This window comes from Mauremys reevesii, linkage group 2 (genome assembly GCF_016161935.1).
Source record: "Mauremys reevesii isolate NIE-2019 linkage group 2, ASM1616193v1, whole genome shotgun sequence".
In the NCBI taxonomy this organism is placed as follows: domain Eukaryota; kingdom Metazoa; phylum Chordata; order Testudines; family Geoemydidae; genus Mauremys; species Mauremys reevesii.
In genome coordinates this window covers 75,657,562-75,673,013 of record NC_052624.1, presented here as the reverse complement: position 1 = coordinate 75,673,013, position 15,452 = coordinate 75,657,562, and positions in this window count along the sequence as shown.

The following is a 15,452-nucleotide window of genomic DNA, read 5'->3' as shown; positions in this document are numbered from 1 at the left end:
AATGGTGCTTCAGCACCTTTGTTTGTTTACATAGTGTAAATAAAATAACAATTGAACAGGAAGTCAGTGGAATACTTATGCTGCAACATCCTGAATAAACTTTTCATGGTAGTAGTTCTTGAAAAGAGGTAACTATCTTTCTCCCCAATCTTTGTACTCACCTTCAAAGCACTGCATGACTCTTTCCCTCCCCACACCTACATCTTTATTCTAATTTTTTAATACTATGTTTCTCCCATTTTCTCTCCTGAAAGATCCAGTGTTGTCCTCCCAGTAATTGGTCCAGTTCTTGGGAGCAGCTGAATTGTGCTTGGTGCAAAACTCGCTTGGGGTGGGGAACAAAAATGGCTTTATGCCACCTTTGCAGCTCCCCAGTTTTGGTGTTGGCCAGAAGCAGTTTGGCCCCCAGTGTCAGTACTTCCAAACATCATGGGATTTAATTGGTCCTGCTTTGAGCAGGGGGTTGGACTAGATGACCTCCTGAGGTCCCTTCTAATCCTGGTATTCTATGATTCTATGATTTGGGGAAGAAAAACTAGAATATTCATATTCAATGCACTATGTGTTAAATGCTCCTCTGTGCAAAGGGCTACCACAAAGTCTATATTCCTCTCAAGCGTTCAAAATAGGATTTAAGTAAGACTTGAGTGATACTTTGCACATGGGAGCATTTCAGCATAGGTATATTATAGTCCAATCCTCAATGAGGCAAAATTTCCATTAAGGTCAACTTCCATGTGAGTAAGAGCTAAAAGATCTGGCCCTTTACTTGCTTTGACATATTTATGTAACCAAACAAAATGTCCCCTAGTTGATGCAAAGCACTGACATGCTTGCATGACAAGTTGATTTGTATCATATGCATCTGAACAGTACTTTACATCCTGCCACATTGCTACCTTGTTTATTGACGAAATGATCTAAGATTCAGAAAATTGAAGACGTGTACATATATTGTATTAAATCTGTAGCCTTGAATAGACATTGGTCCTTGAGAATTTTCATTCTCGATGCTTTTCAATAAACTTACCTGTTTCATTCTGTGGAGGAGGTAAAAACTGAACATTTGATACCCTAGTGCATTTGAAACTTTAGTAAAATTGGGGGTGTTCAGTTAAAAATGAAATTAACAACTCTCCTAACATGAATGATAAATAAATGAAAAAGGAGAGAATTTACAGAATATTATTTTTTTGTTTGTGGTAGCGCTCATGATGTTTTACACATTTTTCCAGACATTCAAAAAGGAATGGGTCCTTCCTGAGGAGCTGTTGAAGTGTTTTCTCCAAAGATGTTGTCCATCTCCTACCCCTTCCACCAACTTAGGCCTGGTCTACACTAGGAGGTTAGGTCGAATTTAGCCGTGTTAGGTCGATTTTATAATGAATGCATCTACACAACCAACCCCGTTCCTCCAACCTAAAGGGCTCTTCAAATTGACTTCTATACTCCTCCCCAACGAGGGGAGTAGCGCTAAAATCTACCTTCCTGGGTCGAATTTGGGGTAGTGTAGATGCAGCACTGTGCAATTTGATGGTATTGGCCTCTGGGAGCTATCCCAGAGTGCTCCTATGTGACCGCTCTGGACAGCACTTTCGACTCTGATGTACTAGCCAGGTACACTGGAAAAGCACTGGGAACTTTTGAATTTCATTTCCTGTTTGGTTAGTGTGGTAAGCTCAGCAGAACAGGTGACCATGCAGTCCCAGAATCGCAAACGAGCTCCAGCATGGAGCGAACGGGAGACATTGGATCTGATTGCTGTATGTGGAGAAGAATCTGTGCAGGCAGAACTCTGATCCAGCAGAAGAAATGCTGATATATGTGCCAAAATCGCAAAGGGCGTGGTGGAGTACAGCGGGGCGGTTACCCTGCTCTGGCCTGGGAGGGGTTAAAACAGCCCTGGGAAAGGGCTGCCTCTGGGAGCCAATAGTTTAGGCTGATTGGGGAAGCTACCACAGCTGGGGCCACGCCCCAGTCATGCCACAGCTGGCCCTATAAAAGGCCAATGAGCCAGGAGCTGACACACTCTCTCTAGCGCCTTAGAGAGAGAAGGACCTGGCTGCCTGGGAAGGGTATCTAGGGTGGAGCAGTGCTGGGGATGGGTAGAGGGAGCTGGGGAGTTCCAGCCTAGCAAAGCCCCAGCCTGCAGGCCAAGTTAAGGGCCCACAAAGAGGGTACTAGAGCTGCAGAGGGGCAGCCCAGGAATAGACAGAGGCAGCTGGTCCAACCCCCCTTGCCGATGATGAGCGGTTTACAGACTGCTGTCTGCCCCAGTGAGCAGGGGCTAAATGGAGACTGGCAGTAGCCCCTGAGGCAAGGTGGGGATATGGGGTTGGGGGTTCCCCTGGGTGAGGAGACCCAGATTGTGGGTTGCTGCTAGGGGGCAGAACCCTGATGTGAAGGGCACCGGGGTCCGGGAGGGACACAGAGGCCAGCAGTAGGCGAGACACCGGCCTGCAGAAGGTGCTCCAGAGGTTGGAAGAGCTAATTCCATGCCGACCAGCAGGAGGCACTGTGCCGGTGAGTCGTCGCCCCGCCGCATGAAGAGAGGCTACACCAGGGATGCACAGCAGTGCAGTGTGAAAATTAAGAAGCTCAGGCAAGCATTCCAAAAGACAAAGGAGGCAAATGGTTGCTCCAGGTCAGAGCCCCAGACATGCCGCTTCTATGATCAGCTGCATGGCATTCTAGAGTGGGACCCTACCAGTACCTCAACACTCTGCGTGGACACCTGCAAGGTGGCAGCCTCACGCAACACGGATGAGGATTTTATGGATGAGGAAGAGGAGGAGGAGGAGAATGTGCAGCAGGCAAGCAGAGAATCCGTTCTCCCCAGCAGCCAGGACCTTTTCCTCACCCTGGAGTCAATACCCACCCACGGCCTATTGTTCCCGGACCCTGATGGTGGAGAATGCACCTCTCGTGAGTGCACATTTGTAACGACAGGGGTTAAAAGCAATTATGTTTAATGTTTGATTTGCCCTGGGATGCATTCGCGGACAGTACAGCTAATGGCAAAGTCTGTTAACGTGGCTGGAGATTGAGATATTCTCCAGGGATATCTCCATGAAGCTCTCCTGGGGGTACTCTGAAAGCCTTTGCAGAAGGTTTCTGGGGAGGGCTGCCTTATTTCGTCCTCCACAGTAGGACACTTTACCATGCTAAGCCAGTAGCAAGTGGTCTGGAATCATTGCAACACAAAGCATGGCAGCCAATGATCCTGGGTTTCAGTCGCATTCATGCAACATTCGGTCTTTATTTTTCTCTGTCAGCCCCAGGAGAGTGATATCATTCATGGTCACCTGGTTGAAATAGAGGAAGTTTTGTAAGGGAACAGTAATCCTCCTCTGTTTGGTGATCCCTGACACATTAGACCCCGGTCATGCTGGGCTGTTTGCGCTTGGCTAAAAGGGATCATCCTGGAGAATAGCCACATCCACCCCAAAACCACAGCCCCTCCTTTTAAACGACAAACACACTCCCATTGGTTGCTATGGGAAAGGAGGGTGCTGGAGTTTGAAACCATTCCCACATGTTATGAACGTGGAAGAAGCCAACCCCATGTACCCTTTGGCTTACCATGGCTGCCTGCAAACCAAATTCTGTTGCCCAGCCATGAGTGGTGTGTCACCATACCGGCAGGCGCTCAATATAAAAGGCAAAATGCAGCCTTGTACCTAAAACACATGTTCTGTCTGCTGTGAATTGCTTGATTCACTGTGAAAGAGTCTCCCTTTTGTTCTCAGAAATGTATCTTCTTTAAATTCTACTCTCCCTTTTTTCCCCCTCTGCAGCTGCAAATGCTTCTGTGCTCCCTGCATCAACTCTGTCCCTGAGATTATTGCAGATTAGAAGGTGAAAAAAACGCACTCGCGATGACATGTTTTCAGAGCTCATGCAGTTCTCCCGCACTGACAGGGCACAGCTGAATGCATGGAGGCATTCAGTGGCAGAGGCCAGGAAAGCATACAGTGAGCATGATCAGAACACGCAGGAGGAGATGCTGAGGCTACTGGGAGAACAAACGGACATGATGCGGTGTCTGGTGGAGCTGCAGGAAAGGCAACTAGAGTACAGACCCCTGCTGCATCCATTGTGTAACTGCCTGCCCTCCTTGCCAAGTTTCATATCCTCCTCACCCAGACGCCCAAGAACGCTTGGGGGGAGGCTCTGGGCACCCTGTGCCTCAACTACAGGGGATGGCCCAAGCAACAGAAGGCTGTCATTCAAACAGCTTTCATTTGTAGGGTGTGGCTACAATAAGCACTGTGGCCTTGTCCTTCCCCACCCCGTTATCAAACCCTTTGTACACCCCGGCTTCCTTTTACTAGTCAGAGTTGTCAGTGATCTAAAGTTCTTTTTAATAAAGAACGAATGGATTCAGAACAATAGGGACTTTATTTCCTGTGCCAGCTATGGTCGACGGGGGGAGGGAGATTGACTTACAGGGAAGTACATTCACCAAAGGGGGTGGCTTTGCATCAATGACGAACACACACAACTGTAACACCGTAGCCTGGTCAGTCATGAAACTGTTTTTCAAAGCCTCTCTGATGCGCAGCACACCTAGGTGTGCTCTTCTAATTGCTCTGGTGTCTGGCTCTTCAGAATTGGCCACCAGGCGATCTGCCTCAACCTCCCACCCACCATAAACGTGTCCCCCTTACTCTCAGAGATAGAATCATAGATTATTAGAGTTGGAAGGGACCTCAGGAGATCATCTAGTCCAACCACCTGCTCAAAGCAGGACCAAGCCCCAAATGGCCCCCTCAAGGATTGAACTCACAACCCTGAGTTTAGCAGGCCAACAGCAACCAGTAATAACAACGGGAATATTGCTTTCGCTGAGGTCTAACTTACTCCACAAACTGCGCCAGCGCCCTTTTAAACATCCAAAGGCACATTCTACCCCCATTTTGCACTTGCTTAGCCTATAGTTGAACTGCTTCTTACTGCTGTCCAGGCTGCCTGTGTACGGCTTCAAGAGCCATGGGAGCAAGGGGTAGGCTGGGTCTCCAAGGATAACTATTGGCACTTCTACATCCCCAATGGTAATTTTCTGGTCTGGGGAAAAAGTTCCTTCCTGCAGCTTTCCAAACAGCCCGAAGTTCTCAAAGATGCTAGTGTCATGCACCTTTCCTGACCATCCCACGTCGATGTAGATGAAACAGCCCTTGTGAGCCACCAGTGCTTGCAGCACCATTGAGAAGTACCCCTGGCGGTTTATGTACTCTTTGGCAAGGTGGTCTGGTGCCAAGATAGGGATATGCGTTCTATCTATCACCCCACCACAGTTAGGGAACCCCATTGCAGCAAAACTATCCTCTATGACCTGCACATTTCCCAGTGTCACTATCCTTCCTAGCAGAAGGGTATTGATTGCTCTGGCTATTTGGATCACAGCAGCCCCCATGGTAGATTTGCCCACTCCTAATTGATTCCCGACTGACTGGTAGCAGTCAGGCATTGCAAGCTTCCACAGGGCTATCGCCACTTGCTTCTCAGCTGTCAGGCAGGTTTCATCTTGGTATTCCTGCACTTCAGGGGAGGGGAAGGCAACTCACAAAGTTCCATGAAAGTGGCCTTATGCATGAGACAGTTTCGTAGCCACTGGGAATCATCCCATACCTGCAACACTATGCGGTCCCATCAGTTTGTGCTTGTTTGCCAGGCTCAGAATTGGTGTTCCATTGTATCAACATGCCCCAATGCCACCATGGTATCCCAATTGCTACATCCCGGGCTTTCAGGAACGTCTGTGTCCATGTCCTCCTCATAATCTTCCTTGTGCTGGTGGCTCCTAGCTAGGTTCTGTACATACTGCAGGATAATACGCAAGGTGTTTGCAATGCTCACAAAAGCAGTGTGCAGCTGAGCAGGCTCCATGCTTGCAGTGCTATGGCATCTGCACAGATAACCCAGGAAAAAAGGCGCAAAATGATTGTTTGCCGTTGCTTTCAAAAAGGGAGGGAGAAAGGGGAGACTGACGACATGTATCCAAAACCACCCGCAACAACGTTTTTGCCCCATCAGGCATTGGGAGCTTAACCCAGAATTCTAATTGGCAGCGGGGACTGTGGGATAGCTACCCACAGTGCACCACTCCGTGAGTCAATGCTAGCCATGGTATGGAGGACGCACTCCGCCGACCTAATGCACTTAGTGGGGACATGAACTATCGATTGTATAAAATCGGTTGCTAAAGATCAATTTCTATAAAATCGACCTAATTTCGTAGTGTAGACATGCCCTTAGTGTTCACCCTTTACTCTGTTATACTATAACATTTGCAAGTATTTTACTAATAGGGTAGTAAACTAAAAGGGGATACTGTATTTCAGGGTTCGGCAACCTTTCAGAAGTGGTGTGCTAAGTCTTCATTTATTCACTCTAATTTAAGGTTTCGCATGCCAGTCATACATTTTAACATTTTTAGAAGGTCTCTTTCTATAAGTCTATAATATATAACTAAACTATTGTTGTATGTAAAGTAAATAAGGTTTTTAAATGTTTAAGAAGCTTCATTTAAAATTACATTAAAATGCAGAGCCCCCCTGACTGGTGGCCAGGACCTGGGCGGTGTGAGTGCCACTGAAAATCAGCTCGAGTGCTGCCTTTGGCACACGTGCCATAGGTTGCCTACCCCTGCTGTATTTGCATTACTACCTACCTTTTACCAGATGTTACCTGAGCCAAAAAATGAGTCTCAATAAGAGTTCTCAAAGCAGACTATGTGCCTCCATATCGGAAAGAAAAATTTTAACATACTTTTTCATTACAAGCATTTTTTTTTTAATTTTCTAAAGATGTTTCAATAATACTGAAGCATTTTTCCCCATGCCAAACCTAACATAAGGCTGGCTATATTTTGTAGCAGTCATGCACTTTGCTAGAAGGCACTCGAATATTCCAATTAATTTTTTTTGTTGCTGTTGATATAGAAGAGGCTTTGTTTATTTACTATTTTACTAACAGACTGATCCTCTGTAAAATTCAGCACCCGGTGTTTTATAATACATATTTGCAGATCACATGAGTGACATCCAAATTTTTTGTTACTTATGTGAAAACCAGCAGGGAATCCATAGTTATTGACTCCCCTTATTCTGTGTGCCAAATCATAAGGTCCTTACTCCAGATGGCTTCAGGATCTTAGCATGTGGCACTTTATGATTACATATGTTGTTGTTCTTTTTTGGCCTAGGTTTTAACATGCCCCGTTTCATAATATAATTAAATCCGTTGTTTGTAGCTCTGATCAATTCAGGGTGGAAGGATTTAGTAATAAAGTGTTTTTTCCTCAGGCAAGTGCACCGCAGAGTAAAAAACAAAACAAAATAGTATCTTCAGTTTATTTTCCAAGTTGCTAATACACTGAATTCTATTTGTATTTCACTGGAAATCCTATCAGCTTCTAAACACTCCAGCATCCTAACCTTTGCCCCTGGTTAATATATGTGGCTTCAGAGGAATGAGAGTTGTCCCCAGATTTTGATGCAGTCATCAAAATGCAATAGCAAAATATTTTGCCTTGTAGTTCTTTGTGGCTGCATTTGGCCAGCATATCTTCCCTTTTCACACTCTCTTTTTGTAGTTTCTAGGATGATCCTGGCAGTTCAAGTACATTTGCTCAGCTCTCTTCATGGCAACTCATATTTATCAGCCAAAATGGTAATTAGCATCCATGTTCAGCACATTGTTCACATTCCTTAAGTAAGACAACACTCACTAAAATGTGGACTAAACCAAATTCCTACACAGTTTCCTGAAGACTATATATAGCTCTAGAGACAAAGGTTTAGGATCACTGACTGTTGCAGTGTACAGGAGCAGGGTAATTCTGCTGACTTATCTTGGCATCCAGACCAGGTGCATTGTCATCAGATCCAATAATCATAGAAATGAGAGATGTAGAGCTGGAAGTGACTCACAGTCCAGACTAGACTTTAAAGTCCGAAGGGAGCATCATGATAATCTAGTTTGACCCCCTGCACAGTGTAGGCCATAGAACCTCACCCACTCATTCCTGTAGTTGGCACCATAACCTCTGAGTTACTGAAGTCTTCAAATCTTGATTTAAAGACTTCAAGTTACAGAGAATCCTCCATTTACTCTAGTTCAGACCAGCAAGAAATGTGTACCCCATACTGCAGAGGAAGGTGAAAAATCTACAGGGTCTCTGCCAATCTGACCTTGGGAAAAAATTCCTTCCCGACCCCAAATATGATGATCAGTTAGACCCTAAGTATGTGGGCAAGAGTCATCAGCTAAACACCTGGGAAAGAATTCTCTGTAGTAACTCAGAGTCTCCCCGTCCACTGTCCATCTCTGCCACTGGAGATATTTACTAATAGCAGTCACAAATGGGCCATATGCCACTGTAAGCAATCTCATCATACCATCCCCTCCATAGACTTATCAAGCTCAGTTTTGAAACAAGTTAGGTTGGGTTTTTTTTGTCCACACTACTCCCCTTGCCCATTTGGAAGGCTGTTCCAGAACCTCAGCACTCGCATGGGTAGAACATTTCATGTAATTTCAAACCTAAAATTGTTGATGCTCAGTTTATATCCATTCATTCTTGTGCCAACACTGACCCTTAATTTAAAAAACTCCTCTCGTTCCCTGGTGTTTATCCCTCTGATGTATTTATAGAGAGCAATCATATCTCCCCTCAGGCTTCGTTTTGTTAGGCTAAACAGGCCAGGCTCCTTAAGTTTCCTCTCCTAAGGTAGGTTTTCCATTCCTCTGATCATCCTAGTAGACCTTCTCTGCACTGTTCCAGTTTGAATTCATCTTTCTCAAACATGATATCCCAGATGAGGTCTCTCCAGTGCCTTATATAATGGTAAGAACATTTCCCTATCTCTACTGGAAATACACTGTGTGATGCATCCTAGGATTGCATTAGCCTTTTTCACAGCTACCACATATTGATGGTTTATAGTCATCCTGGGATGGACCAATTCACCCACGACTTTCTCCTCCTCTGTTGATTCCAACTGATACATCCTTAGCTTGTATAAAAAATTCTTGTTATTAGTCTCTGAGTGCGTAACCTCAAGAAATGATCAAGTCCAGCCCCCTGTGCTGTAACAGGACGAAGTAAACCTAGACCATCCCTGGCCTCAGGTGTCTGTCCAACTTATTTTTAAAAACTTCCAATGTTGGGGATTCCACAACCTCCTTTGGAAGCCTATTCCAGAGCTGAACTACCCTTATAGTTAGAAAGTTTTTCCTAAGATCTAACCTAAATCTCCCTTGCTGAAGATTAAGACCATTATTTCTTGTCCTACCTTCAGTGAACATGGAGAACAATTGATCACTGTCCTCTGTATAACAGCCCTTAACATATTTGAAAACTATTATCAGGTCCCCTTCAGTCTTTTCTCAAGACTAAACAAGCCTGGTTTTTTAACCTTTCCTCATGGATCAGATTTTCTAAACCTTTTATCAGTTTTGTTCCTCTCATCTGGACTCTCTCCAATTTGTCCACATCTTTCCTAAAGTGTGGCATGCATAACTGGACATGGTACTCCAGCTGAGGCCTAACCAGTCCCAAATAGAGTGAGACACTTACCTTCTATGTCTTGACTATGACACTCCTGTTAATACACACCACAAAGATATTAGCTTTTTTCACAACTGCATCCATTGTTGACTCATATTCAACTTGTAATCCTCTATAACCCAGATCCTTTTCAGCAGTACTACTACCTAGCCAGTTACTCCCCATTTTGTAGTTGTGCATTTCATTTTTCCTTCCTAAGTGAAGTACTTTTCAGTAGGCTTTTATTTAATTTCATCTTGCTGAATTCAGACCAGTTCTCCAATTTGTCAAGCTCATTTTGAATTCCAATTCTGTCCTTCAAAGTGCATGCAACCCCTCCCATTTTGGTGTCATCTGCAAATTCTATAGGCATACTCTCCATTTCATTATCTAAGTCATTAATGAAGATATTGTGTAGTACTGGACCCAGAACTACAGGACCCTTGCAGGACCCTACTAGATATGCCCTCCCAGTTGGACAGCAAACCACTTATAACTACTTTTTGAGTACGGTCTTTAAATCATCTGTGCATCCACCTTATAGTAATTTTGTCTAGACCACATTTCCCTAGTTAGCTTATGAGAATGTCATGTGGGACTCTCTCAAAACCCTTACTAAAATCAAGATATATCACATCTACTGCTTCCCCACTACCCACTAGGCCGGTAACTATGTCAAAGAAGGACAGAGTTTGGGTGTGGCATGATTTTACAAATCCATGCTGGTTATTCCTTATAACCTCACCTCTCGTCCAGAAGTTCTCAAAGATCATTGTTAACAGTTCTGAGATTGCTTCAGCTAGTTCTGTAGGTACTCTAAGGGTATGGCTACACTTGCAGCTGTACAGCGCTGGGAGTCAAACCTGTCTTCGTACAGCTGAGTAGGGAAAGCGCTGCAGTCTGTCCACACTGACAGCTACCAGCGCACTGTCGTGGCTATATTTGCAGCATCTGCAGCGGCATTGGGAGCAGTGCATTATGGGCAGCTATCCCAGCGTTCAAGTGGCTGCAACGTGCTTTTCAAAAGGGGAGGGGTAGAGTGTAACAGGGAGCGTGGGGGAGAGAGAGAGTGGATTTTTGGAGCCGACACTCTGTCAGAAGCTGCAAGTTCCGACCCCCTCCCCCATCCCTCTCTCACTCACTGAAAGCAAACATCCCTCTTTGTTTTTTTCCTCACAGACCAGATAAGCAGCCTCCCCGAAACGGCCCCCGCCCCGCGCATGCCTCTCTCCTCAAGCCCCCTCTCCAAGCAAACACTAGCTGTGGGCGTTCCAAAGGGAGCTCATTCACAGCAAACAGTAGCTGTGTTAGCAACAAAGAATCCTGTGGCACCTTATAGACTAACAGACGTTTCTCAGCAGAGAGCTTGGTGGTGAATATACACTTCAGATGCAAGTAGCTGTGTTTGTTTTTTTGATAAGCAGCTTCGGGAGCCCGGAATTCACAACAAAACAAACAGAGGCATCACAACAAAACAAAGCATTATGGGAAGCTTCCGGAGGTCAGTTACAGAGTAGTAAGATTATTCCCTGTTTACACTGGCACCCCAGCGCTGCAGCACCAGCACTATTCTCTTTATTCCTCTTGTCGAGGTGGAGTACATCCAGCGCTGTAGCCAGGGAGATACAGCGCTGTATGTGCCTTGCCAGTGTGGACGGGGAGTGAGTTACAGCGCTGTAAAGCCATCACCAGCGCTGTAACTCTCAAGTGTAGCCAAGGCCTAAGATGAAATTTATCAGTCCCTACTATCTTCAATACATCTAATTTATCTAAATATTATTTAATTTGTTCTTCCCCCTTGTTAATATCAATTGTGTGGAGTATCTGGGCACCATTAAACTGTTTAGTGAAGAGTGAAGCTAAATAGGCATTAAACATCTCAGCTTTCTTGATGCCTCAATAATTAGCTCTCCTTCTCTGTTAAGTAGAGGACCTATGTTTCCCTTCATTTTCTCTTGCTTCTAATGCATTTAAGGAACCTCTTTTTATTGCCTTTAATGCCCCTTGTAGGGGCATAAAACTCATTTTGTGCCTTAGCCTGTCTGATTTTGTTCCTATGTGCTTGTGCTATTCTTTTGTACTCCTCCTTAGTAATTTCTCCATGTTTCTACTTTTTGTAGGATTTCATTTTTATTTTCAGGTCAATAAAGAACTCCTGATGAAGCCATCTTGGCCTCATACTATTCTTCCTATCTTTCCTTAGCATTGGGATAATTTAATACAATAATAATGTATATCAATAATAATTATATAACACTTAATGGGTTTGATTTTTTTCTTCCATATGTAAATGCGAAATAATTCCATTTAAGTCAATGACATTGCAGAGTTATGAAACTGGTTTAACTGCACAGCAAATCAGGCCCTAAAGCTTCAACATGCAATACAAGTATTAAGTAATTGATCTAAGTAATCCAAGTAAGTGCAGTATGTGCAACCATGTTGCAGTTCATACAGTAACTCCACACTTAAAGTCATCCTGGTTAACGTTGTTTTGTTGTTATGTTGCTGATCAATTAGGGAACATGCTCGTTTAAAGTTGAACAATGCTCCCTTCTAACATTGTTTGGCAGCCACCTGCTTTGTCCACTGCTTGCAGGAAGAGCAGCCCGTTGCAGCTAGCTGGTGAAGGCTTGTAACCAGGGTGGACCGGCAGCCCCCCTATCAGCTCCCCGCTTCCCTAAGTTCCCTGTGCTGCAGCCACCCAGCAGGCTAGCAATCAGCTGTTCAGCTGTCCCTCCCCCCACTGCCATGTGCTTCTCCTGCCCTCTGCCTTGAAGCTGCTCCCAGAGACTCCTGCTTGCTGTGCAGGGGGGAGGGGGGAGGAGGGGCTAATGTCAGGGTGTCCCTCTCCCCCCTGCTCCTGCACCCTGCTTAACCCTTCTCCATATAGAGTAGGGAGGAGACACAGACGGAGACAGAGAGAGCTTGGGGCAGCAGCTGCTGTCTCAACTTCCTGATCCACCTAAGAAGACAATGCACTTAAGAGTGGGTCAGCTTACTTAAAGGGTCAGTGTGCATCTCTCTCTCTCTCTCCCACACACAAGGTGTGTGTCTGTCTCTGTCGGCTATGCTGTCTCCCCTCCCTCCTGTTCGTGCTGCCATGATGAAAGGCTACATTAACAACAATGTGTTAACCCTTGAGGGCTCAGCCGAGTGCTAGTTCATGATTTAGCAGCAAGGTGTTCCCTGGGAAAAATCCCTCCCTCTTCCTCCCTCTAACTTTACCACCTCAACCAAGCTTCACAATCATCATAGCTGTGAACAGTATTAAATTGTTTGTTTAAAATGTATACTGTGTGTATATCTATATAATATATAGTTTTTTGTCTGGAACCTAACCCCCGCTCCATTTACATTAATTCTTATGGGGAAATTGGATTAGCTTAACATCGTTTCACTTAAAGTCACATTTTTCAGGAACATAACTACAACGTTAAGCGAGCAGTTACTGTAGATTAAATTTCCTACCAAAATATCGTGGGCTGGATTCTGGATAAATCCACTGTGTAAATCCAGAGCAAATCCACTCCAGATTGACACTGATATAACTGAAATCAGAATCTGGTCCCAAATGTTTGAATCTCAAACAAACATGTAAGTAGCAGATCATCGAAGGAAGACATTTTATGGTTCATTTGCCTTTCACCTGTCCCAGCAATAAAATGTGTGTCTGTCAAGAGCTAGGGGAAGGAAAAGGAAAGCCTCTGGCCTGCATAGATTCCAGGTCCAGACAACAGCCAGGAGAACTTGTGTCTGAGAGAGGTTAAGTTAGGCTCTGTTCAAGTCTGTCCTCTTACTGGGCAGTCTGTTGGTGCTTGCTGTTGAGGATTGGAGAGTGGGATGTTAATCATGGTTTCTGGTTCACTGAATTATCCTGTAATGACATTAGCACATATTTTGCATTCTGTGTGCAGGATACTGTCCTTCCCTTATTTGTCGCTCAGAACCAGTGAAGAGATAAGAACTGACGCTTGAAAATAATACAGTGCTATGACCCACCTAGGATATAAGTAAGACAGTCTCATTGGATGCAGAGAATCCAGCAGCGTGAAGCGTTTTTTGCCTTGTCCAGCTGGTGTCCTACACTCTCCAATGCAATTCAAAACACAAAGCTGCTTCTAGACAGCACTGCTTTGTTATTCACTTGACTTTACGAGCCTTGTCACAGTTAATTGGATTTGTGACGTGTTCAGATGTTTATTTCTTGACTCATCTATCCTTTCCCCTTCACAACACACATGCATGTAGAAACTACAGTAGACAAAATGTCACATGTGATTTAATACAGGACCTAAAAATATGCAGCCATGCATGGATGTGCAGTGAAAACTTTAAAATGTACACGGTGTTGCATACTTAAAATATTTAATTCTGATACATTTAAATATATTTTTCACTTTGCTTCTGTTTGTTCAGTCATAATGGATGTAGCAAGACCCTGTGCAGCTTCTATATTGTCTGGAGTTAGAACAATACTGAGTCATGCTTGTTACCAACACACCATCCATCCAGGTATTTAATCAATGTACACAAAGAACTATACAGACCCATTTGTGTGTTTCTAACAATGTGTGTTACCATTCCTTCATAAGTTTGGGTTTAAATAATAAAATATAATGTTTACATAATGCAGTGTAGTACCAGTGTTACTAAAATATCAAAGAGAGAGCGGGACTTCAATTCAGAAAAGCATTTAAGCAAATACATAACTTTACATTTGTACTTATCTCAGACTGAAGTCAGTGTGACGGTATTATCCCCCACTCTGGGTTGCCACCTGATGTACTGGGGTACCACTGAGCCTGCCTGTTCCACCAGCCTGGGCTCCTTTACACTGTCCTGCTGAGCCAGATCCTCAAGCTTCCTCTAGCACACACACAGGTAGGGACACGCCCAGCTGAAGAAAGACAGACACATAAATCAGCTCTGCATGGGAAGAATCAGCTAGGGAATTGCCCAGCACTCAAGTGCAGTCCCCCTCTGAAGAGTAAACTCAAAATTGTATTGTCTTGTGCTGCACAAAGAAGTGTACAGCGTAAGCTAATTGAATTTCGCCTCCTCCCTCAATGTGGAGGAAGATATGCACAGCTTTTTGTCTTTCCCTCCCCCCATTATGAATTCCACAAACTGGCTTTAGAATAAACAAAAACAAGTTTATTAACTACAAAAGGTAGATTTTAAGTGATTATAAGGGATAGCAAACAGGTCAAAGCAGATTACCCAGCAAATAAAACAAATGTAAGCTTAAGACACAAAAGAAACTGGCTACAAGTAGTAATTTCTCACCCTAAATGTTGTTTTAGGTATTTCTTTCACAGGCCAGACACCTTTTCCAGCCTGGGCTCAGCTCTTCTCTCCCCCTTTTGTCTTTATTTCTTAGATCTTTCCAGCAGTCATCCTGACCAGGGATTTAGTGAAGAATGCACCCTGATTAACTCACTTCCCTGCCTTAAATAGGATTTACATAGGGCAGGAATCCTTTGTTTCCCAGTTTGATCCCCACCCCATATTAGTGGAAAAGTACTAGTAGTCCAAGATGGAGGCCAGGACTAGGTGACATGATCCCATGACCTGCAGTGTCAAAGCAGCCATGAGTCAAAGGTTGTTTGCAGCATCCCAGGGAGATTAGCATCTTCAAAGTCCTATCGTTCTCCCTAATGGCCCATTTAGGCAGGTGTAAACCCACTTGTAATTATTACATAGTCAATATTCCTAACTTCATATACAGAAATGATACGTGCATACAAATAGGATAATCATATTCAGTAAATCATAACCTTTCCAATGATACCTCACATGACTGATATTGCATAAAACACATCTTAGTTATATTCAGATCATAACAATATCTCTCTGAAGAATAAGGGGCATAGTGTCACAGTCAGTAGCTATGCAA